We start from the raw sequence: 10,602 nt of genomic DNA on the forward strand, positions 1-10,602 counted from the left end.
CTCAAAAAGAGCTTAATAAAGATCTTAATACATGCATGGATCAAAATACTCCACAAGGTTGACTTTTTTATAAACATGAGGACTGAATGAAGCTAATATCTAGCATCCATTGCTTCTAGAGTAGATCAAAAGCTCACCTTTAACACAAAAGACTCAAAAGTGCACAAAATACACCATAAACTAGATCTAACACAAAAGACCATCAAGGTGAGGGATTTTTACCTCAAAAGGCTTGCAAATGAGTAGAAAATCCTAGATCTACAACCTCAAGCTACCCCCTCAAGTGTTCCTCTTCTTCTTCTCCTTCACAAACCACCAACAAACACTTTCAAGCTCAAAACTCACCAAAATGCTCTAGGGTTTCATTTTTAGGGTATGGGGAGGTGGAGATTGATCAAAAGTGTCCAAAAGATGTTATAATGAGGTTTAAATAGGGTGAAAACCCTAAAAATTAGGTTTTTCCCCTACACCACATACGTCATGTGTAATCCACGTATGCCCCACGTACGTAGGTGGAATCCGCAGCCAATAATGGGATAGTACGCTAAGCGTACTCATAGAGTATGCCCCACATACTAGCAAGGGACCAAATTGATAGCAAATTTACACTAAGGCATAAAAGAGAAAGTTACCAAAACTTGAATGTTACAAGAACTTTTTTTATTCAAATCCCAATTCTAGTTACTTAAGGAAAAATGTGAATTTATATGCTAACCCATGAAATTGCACATTAAACTTTATAAGTCTTTGGTGGAGTGTGTGTGGTTAAACAACACACTAATAGGGACTAATAAAGAGTTGTAATGGGTATCTCATAAATTATCATTGTTGATGGAGCGTGTGTGGTTTACCAGCACATCAATTGAGATGATAAATGATAATGAGGTTACTAAGCACATTTGCGTGGTTATTCACTCTTGTTTGTGATCCTCGATATCCCAGTCACAAATAGAAGAGCATAATCTGAGATTAAACATGCCATTGAATAGTTTCAATAAATCTCAAAAGATCTAGGAATTTCATCAAAACTTAATTTCCTTTTAAAATTTCGTTTTCTATTGGTGGAATTGGTAAATCGTCATTTACCTACCTTTATAAAATTTACAATTCGATTGTGACATCCTTTTTCTAATTTGTGAATTATATAGTTGGATCCTAGCCTTAATATTTCAATTTTGGGTTGTCATATTTAGGATTATTCTAATCTAGCTAAAACTACCTTCCTTTTACAAATGTCTACTCCAAATGATGCTTCTGGTTCCTCCTCCTCAAATAAAAACTTCTTGTTGTTAAACATATGCTCAAATGTGACATTGGATGGCACCAATTACAACGATTGGATGCGCAACATCAAAATGGTCATTCGTTTTAAGAACAAGGAGCGTGTCCTTGAGAAATAACTAACTGAGTTTGATGAAGAGAAGGCCACTCCTGAAGAATTAGCCACCTACAAGAAACACTATAATTATGCAACAAAGTTTCTTGCATCATGGTCGCCACGATGACCCCTGAGTTGTAAAGATTCTATGAGGATTACTGGATGTATGAGATAAACAAGGACCTTGTGGAGAAGTACCACAAGCGAGCTCGTCAAGAAAAATACGAGGTGGTAAAGTCCCTCATAGCGTGAAAAATAAAAAAGGGAGAATTTTTCTGTGGTAACGTACAAAGAATGCAATGTTATGTGGAGTGCCTTGTTAGTCTTAATGTGCATTTTGATGTGGAGTTGGTTATTGACATAGTCTTAAAATCCTTACCAAGTTGTTATGATCAGTTCGTTTTGACCTATCATCTGAACAACAGTGAGACCACCTTGGCTCACAACCTCTTGTAGACAACTAAAGCAGTACTGGAAGGGAAAGTTGTTAGATTAGGTGTCTAAGCCCATAACTATAATTAATATGTACTTGACCCGAGAGTAACATGGTCCATTTCGGGTTGCATATCACCAGGACAATTTGAAGATGGATATTTGAGTAAAAGGTTATTTATGATTTAGTAATATATTATAAGTTCTAATATATTAATATGAAATCATATTATTTAATTAGTACTGATCAAGAATTAATTTGGTGATCAAAAGAGACTAATTAAATTAAAGGGGACTGATTATGTAAACCAATGATATATATATATATATATATATATATATATATATATATATATATATATATATATATATATATATATAGAGAGAGAGAGGGGGGGGGGGGGGGGGAAGTTAGGTTCAAATGTTTTTACTATCTATTGTGTGCATGTAGGATTGATTCTAGACCAATCATTTTAGTTATTTTAAGAAAGTAATTAATGCATATCAAATACTGAAGATTTAATTAATATTCATTATATCTTTAACATGTAATATGCATTAATTACTTTCTTAAAAGAACTAAAATGATTGGTCCAGAATCATCCATATATGCACACAATAGATAGTTAGAACAAAATTACCTAACCCTACATATATATATATATATATATATATATATATATATATATATATATATATGGTTTGGGCTTTTGATCCATGACGGACTAAGCTTATGTAAGTTTCCATGAAGAGTTAGCCCACATGAAATATGGATCATAACCCAAAGTGTATGGATTAGGGTTTACCCATGACTCTTAGATTCCTACATATATATACATAACCCCATGGCTAAAATCAGAGGCAACAAGTGTTCTTGGAGTCCATAACCGATATGTGTGCCTAGTAATCTCTCTCAAGTCATCCAATTGTTCAAGGGTGTGTTGTGAACCGTTTGAGGCATCACATTTGGGGTGCTAAGTTCTTAAAGTCCAAAACTACAAGATACAACAAGAGGTAATTCTATAACTCACCTTTATGTTGTTTATGTCAATTGTATGCTAGTTGTAGGCTTAATGCTTTGGAAACAATATTGAATGTATAATTAGAGAAAACATAGATCCAAAACCTTTAGGGTTGTATGAGCACCATATGATGTTATGGTATACAAAACCCAACAGTGGTATCAAAGCCTAGGATTGTTTTCTATTTTATTGGATGCATGGCTTAATTTTCAAAGTTGAAAAAATCAATTTTATGGCCTCTGACTGATGAACTCGCCGAGTCCATTGGCTGACTCGACGAGTCCACTCAGTATAAGGTCAACTCAGTGAGTCATATTCATGCACTCGATGAGTTGATGCTTCTGATGACAGATTTTCAGGATTTTTGGCCTGTTTTGGATTTAGATCATTACCACAAAATGTTTTAGTTCATAAAATTTGATTTTGTTAATATTGTAATGATCATGCTTATCCAATTAAAAGATAATTGTTAAATTTTTCAAGATTTGTATTAGTTTATATGATTAGGCTAATTTCTTGCCAATTGTTGATATGAATTATCTTGGCTTATGAGTTTAACTTGATCATAGATAAATTATTTAATTATTTAGTTAATTGAAATATTAGATCTTAAATGTTTTTAATGTCAGCCGTAACTTGTCCTCAAGTTATGGAACATGAATTTTTTTCCATAAAAACCACATTAAACTCATAAGTTTGGAAATCAAAGGTTTTTCAAGAGTTACAAAACTTGCTCTCAAGTTTTGGTATTTGAAAAGTCTCAAATTAAAAAACTCTTGTAATTAAAAAAGGTATAACTCTTGGGTTCATAAATTAAAAAAACTAATTAAATAGTTTTTAATTTTGAATTTTTATATTTAGAACCTTGAAATTTTTGGATAGTTCAAATTACACCTAAGTGTTTAATTAAAAGAGATTAATAAATTCATAATGACATGGTTTAAGGTTAATTAAATTAAGAGTATAGTTTATTAATAAGAATTAACCCATCTAGTATTTTAAAATTTTAAAATACATCCTTATACTATTATAATATTATAATTTTAATAATTATATATATGTATAAGACAAGTCAGTCTTACCGTTAGTAGGTCTCATTCACGAAGCCGGTCTATAAGGGGGTATAAAGTTATTGCCTACAAAATGGTGGTTTAATGGGTGTTCACTCTCACCCACCGCTTCCTTGACTGGTGGAAGGTCGTTAGCTGAACGGGTAGGATAGAACATTCTCATTAAAAGTATAATGAAAATACCAAGTAATTAAACACATATAAATTTCCAATCTTAGTTACTTAGGAAAAATGTGAATTTGGTGATAACCCATGAAATTGCACTTTGCACCTTGCCAAGTCGTTAGTGGAGCGTGTGTAGTTAACATGCATACTAACTTGGACTAACAATGGTGGCAAAGGGTAGCTCGATGTTTGTCATAGATCAATGGAGCGTTTGTGGTTAACCTGCACATTGATTAGGTGATAAATGACATCGAGAGTACCAAGCTAATTTGCATGGTTATTTACACCTTGTTTGTAACGCCCCGATTCTCAGGTATTAATTACATAAGAATTATTGGATGAAGCCCTACTCGACGAGTCGGTAGACCTACTCGTCGAGTAGCAGCGGGGTGGTACCGCATGTTAAGTGACCTACTCGACGAGTCCACTTTGGGACTCGACGAGTAGGAGCTGGTAGATGAAACCCTAAATCCTGGGGTTTGCACCCCTATTTAAAGGAGCATCAGCCTCCTTTGGTCTACTTGCAGTCTTTGAGAGCCCTTAAAACCCTAATACGTGTGTGTGCCATTGTGTGATTGAAGCTTGAAAAGAGGATTTTGGAGAGAGAAGGCTTAGAGGAGAAGGGTATTGGAGCAAGTGGAGTGTGGAAATCAGCTCTTATCTCAGTCATCATCTTCTGGAGGTAACCAAATCGCCTTTCTTCTTGTGAATCTCTTCCATTGTTGAGTTTTAGGGTTTTTGGTGAAGTATTACGTGATATGTATGCCCTAGAAGCTTGGATCAGTGATTTGGGGCCGCTGCATGGCTCAAATCAAGTCTGTATGGAAAAAACTGAATGGACTCGGCGAGTCATATGAAGATGGTCGTGAACTCAACGAGTTGGATGAACAACTCGGCGAGTCGGATGAGTTTTCCCTAGATTATGTATGCGTGTGTATCTGTCGATTTGCAAGGAAGGAACTCGACGTGTGACCTTAAGTTTGATTGAGGATCAAAGGAACTCGACGAGTCACTCTGATGACTCGGCGAGTAGCCAAGGGTACTCGGCGAGTTAAGGTCAACATGGACTGTTGACCTTGATTTAGTACCTTGTAAGGTTAAGGACTTATGAGTATGATATACTATGATGATAGATGGTAGAACCTGTGTCAAGTGATCCGAGAGTTGGAGTTTACCTTTCGTGTCGACATCTGCGAGGTGAGTTATCCTCACTATATCGATAGGGTCTATAGCACTAAGGTCGGCCCTTTAGTTGTTATTGTTTTGGTATGTTGCATGTGGTTATGATTTGTTAGTTCGGAATCGAGGTAGACAGTATGTTATGGTTTTATGATCCGTAGGGATTGGTATGTTAGTGACCTGATAGATTGGTACTCTAGTTACAGGAGAATTCTATGATTATGATCAGTGAGATAGATATGCTTGATGTTTGTATCTGCCAGTATATGATAGCTATGCGCACATGGTTATTTGCTTGTTGGTTGGGTTGAAGCAGTCCTGCTTTGTGCTGAAGTCCAACATACCCTATGAGCGGTCCGAGGAGACTGTAGGCCCACGTGGCAGACCAGTCATGCCGAAGGCTCGGGATAGATTCAGACAGACTGTAGGCCCGGTAGGGCGGTCCTGTCAGGCAGATGGCCCAGTATACATGATGATTGATTGATTATTACTGATAAGGTATTGTCAGTGTGGTACTGGTATTTTGGGGGTAGCTCACTAAGCCCTCGGGCTTACAATTTTCAGTTTATTGTTTCAGGTACTTCAGGAGTCCATGGAAAGGCGAAGGCGTGACCGTACCACTCCTCATCCTTATGTTATGATTTTTTGGGACACTCTGATGGAAAATGATTTGAAAACATTTTTGTAAACAATGCTTTACGGTTTTTATTTATGATGGAAAAAGTTTAAATTTGGCGTAAAAGTTCTGGATGTTACAAGTTGGTATCAGAGCCTTGGTTTGAGTGAATTGGAGGAACGCTCGTGTGAATCCAGTCTCAAATCAAGGAGATTTTCGGAACATAAGTTTTAAAATGGTTTTCAAAATAAGGATGGAGGATGCAGAGGGTACGATCAGCCAGATCCCGTAAGTGAACCCCAAAATACCATACGGTTATTTGATATTCTGATATGTTAAGACAGCATGCAAGTGTCAGGCTGGGGATCTTCAGGAATCGCATGATAGCCTTGCCTGATTATATGATGCCTATTAGCCTAGGGTTTCTTGTATATGGAATTGACATCATAACTATAGATGTTTGGTGTATGCATCACAGTTGTGTATAATCAAGATCTTATAGCTTGAGAATGTCTGATTCGACCTTAGTGGAGGATTAGATATTCGAAAGTCTATGGGGTCCAGCGTTACGTGCAGCTAATGTGCACCGTCACTGCAGGGGATGATGGAAGTTTCATAGATGTGAGAGTTGTGATAAATGATGAGGCTAGATGCGAGATATTTGGTATTCCCCTAGAAGAGAGGGTTGGGCGCATTCCTATGTTGATGATATTGTTAGGGCGTTGTGATGATACTTGAGACAAATATGGGTAGGTGTGGAAGGTAGTATGGGCACGTACTACTGAAAGCATAGGACCCATACGCGTAGCAAGGAAATCACAACCCTTGGGGGTTTTGGGGTTTTGGTCTCCCGACATTATGTTATTTATCTGATGACTTGTATATATATATATATATATATATATATATATATATATATATATATATATATATTCCAGTATGGTGGTGACGAGACGTGTTGCTTCGGGATCCAGATCAGGATCGGGGTCGAGAGACAAAGGGTTGGAGGTGCCGGTAGCACCTGAGCCCGTGGTTCAGATAGGGACCGAGGAGTTGGTGAAGGGTTATAGCCAAAAGACATCCTATGTGCTCATGCAAACCCTAAAGCTTGGATCTAGGTTTCTCTATTGTACATGCTTTTAATCCAAGACTTAAAACCCTAGATCTAATCAATATAACATATGAATAAGGGTTTAGATCATACCTTGATTGTTATATAGTAATAACAATCTCAATTCCTTCTTGTATTGACTTTAGAAAGCTTAGAGTCACAAATGTCACTCCTCTAATGGCTCACAAACACCAAGAGCAAGAGGATGAAGAAGAGAAGAGAAGGAGGCTGCCCAAAAACGTGTGGAAACCCTAGATAATTAGTTCACCACGTTTTTGGGGCTTAAGGGTTCCTTAAATAGTGAGGCTATTAGGGTTATCTAACAAGGAAACCCTAATTTGGATGCTTAGGCCCTAAGCAACCCATGAACCCTTTTCTTAAAGGCCTTTGGACGATTTCTAATGGGTTTCCCCATAGAATTCGTCCACCCCCTTAATAAAGAGTCCATTAGCTCAATATTCAACTATCACACAATTGACAGTTCTAGTCCCTTAAGTTTAATTAATCTCTTTTAGCCAGAAACTTAATTCTTATTAATTCTTGACTAATATTAATTAAACAATATGATTTCTCCTTTAATATATTATTCTCATAATATATAAATAAATCATAATTAATCCTTTCTCTCCATAATTCATCCTATCAAGTTGCTTTGGTGAAGGCAACCCAAAAGGACCATGCACCATCGGGTCAAGTACATTCCAAAAATAGTTATGGACTTAGACACTAATCCAACAGTCTCCCACTTGGATAAGTCTAATAACTATTCTGCGTATGACTTTAGATCCTGATCTGCAATCGTAGCTTTCCAAAGCCACTATCAACTCTGATCTTATCAAATACGCGTGTCCTTAGATAAGGGATCATATATTCCTCCATTTTAGATATCGTATAGACTGAGACATGGATCTAAATCATTCTCTCCGTCTATGTGCCGTTTCCCGAATTCAGATTTATGACGACTGACAACAGACTACAATTGAACACATCAATTTAGTCCCGGCTTGGCCAAGCGCTTAGGTGTCATCACTAAATCATCGAGGGGCCCACATATATCGCTTTCATCCTACTTTGGATAAAAGGAACAGATAAACTTTGACTCAATGCTCGCTTGCACTCACTCACCAAATCATACACAATAATATGTTTTATAATACCAAGTTACTGGTACGTTTACATATTATCAATGTGTAACCGACTCGCAAGATACAACTCACACATCTCGGTTTCAAGAATATAAGATGTTATCGTCTCACTAATCACTTATGATAACAATCCATGAAGTGATCCAAGTGAGCATGGGTTTAATCCAATGCTCAAATCATATTCATAAGCACTCATGAACGTTGTAGCAAACATTTGCTTATGTCTAATGCTCTTTAGACAATCCACACACCAATTCACGACAGTCTTCATTCATATCTACTTCCAACATATGAACGACTGTGGTCCGTTTGAATAATTTGACTGTTCTCAACCAATTAAATTATTCAGGAAGTCAAAACATGCAAATTGAAACACAAGAATAATACTAATCCCATATGGCCTCAAACCTTTGAGTATAAATAAAACACCTTTTATTTATCACCATATCGATTACTCATTATTTGTCGTTTCGGGTAATCAACTTCTTACTTGAATTACAACACTTGTCCCATGTTCTTATCATGCACACAATGTTTATCTATGGTTCTTACTTTGTGAAATAGATCAGATTTCCAATCATACTCATTTCACAACTCCTAATCCATTTTCATAAGTGAAAGAATATCAAATTCTTGCCACTTATGGAATATATTAGATTCTAACATTTTATGCAATGATCCTTTTGTAATGTCACTACACTAAAGTCACAATGACTATTGCCAATGAAATTACAAAGTCCTCTATCAGATATTGTTACAAGACAATTCCATAGATGTGATGTCTCTCACTCAAAGTACATTCCTTTGAACATCATTTTGCATAAAATTTCTAATCTAGACATTGATTCTCAATATCCAATTCCCAATATGGAAACCTTTCCATACTTACCATATGACAACTCATTCTTAATAGAATCTTATCTATTCATAATAATGTCGATATGGTCCATCCAATATCATGCTTCCAACTACTCACAAGCGACCAATCATCGGCGAATTTTGGATTGTCCTTTAACAGTTGTCTAATTATCTTAGTCAAAAACTGATTCTTGTCCTTTTCCCTCTAAATGCACTAGACATTTGGAAAATTTTAGAATGGTCAAATATTATAGCATTTGCCATCGATCCTATACCCGAAGTGTATGCGACACGATGCATAATGTCTTACATAAAGATTCGATACTTTATCAAACTTCTGGAAGATGTTGAAGAAGAGTAAAGTCTGGATCTATAATCTATGGACTCCAAGCACACCTTCCAAGTTCTCCTTCTTCACTAAAAACACACCAAAAATATCACTTCAAGCTTCAAGGATCACACCAAGGGCTAGGGTTTCGAAATTAGAGAATGAAAGGGCGAAAGTTGAGCATGGGGAGGATCTCAAGAGATTAGAGCCTTTAAATAGGGCTCACAACCCCACAATTAGGGTTTGAACTCTACGCACCTATGCCATGCATAACCAAATTTACGCCCTGGGTAGGGGGTAAAGTGCTCGCATGTACATAATGAATTATGCTATGTACGTCTCACGTAACCTTAAAACATTCACAAATTAAGTTTAAAATAAATTTAAGAAATGTATGTGGAAACTAGGTGTTACACGTCACTACTTTAGAGCAAATTGAGTTTAAAGCCCCGAATCAAAAAAAATGGAAAACCAAAAGAAGTCGAATTAGTCGACACTCTCGACCCAAGCATAATTAGGCCTTATCAGTGCTATGTTCGAAGACATTTGGAATCTTTTTATGTTTGGTCAGTTTTGGTGTTTGTTTCATTATAGTTGTGGTATTGTTTTGTCATTTTATGCAGATTGCATAATGTTTTTTTTCTAATAAATTTTAATAAAATATGATGTATTTTGTGTTTTATGAGCATTTTATTTTTATATAGTGATAACTATATAGGCATGTATGTTATGAAACAACAAAACAACAAACTTTAGAAAAGAGTCATTTTCTATAAAGAAAAAATGCCGTTTTTCTACCTAATTAAAATGAGTTTTAATTACATAAATTTAATTTTGTTTTAAGTTTAAATCAAGACGATTCTTTTGAAAATAATTTTATTAACATAAAAAAAGAGTTTTCGAACATGGGATCAATCGAAAACGTTTGAACTTATTAATAAAACCATGGATCTAAAAAACTCGTCATAGCACATCATGACTCCAAGACTTTTATTTGGGATGTTGCTATTCACACCCAATTTTGAAGGTCAAAACCACATTTTATAAATTAAAAATCACATTGACTTTTAAACCCAAATTGAGAGGACATTTCATTTTATTAAATATAAATTGTAATTGTAAACAACACTGTATAAAACATTCAAATAAAACCACTTTGCATAGTATTTATGATTTTCTATTTTATTGTTTGAAGTATAATTAATGTAATAGATATTCCCATATTTTACAGTTTTTTTTATATTTTTCATATTACAATCTAAACAATATATATATATATATATATATATATATATATA

Source organism: Lactuca sativa, chromosome 2 (genome assembly GCF_002870075.4).
Source record: "Lactuca sativa cultivar Salinas chromosome 2, Lsat_Salinas_v11, whole genome shotgun sequence".
Lineage (NCBI taxonomy): Eukaryota > Viridiplantae > Streptophyta > Magnoliopsida > Asterales > Asteraceae > Lactuca > Lactuca sativa.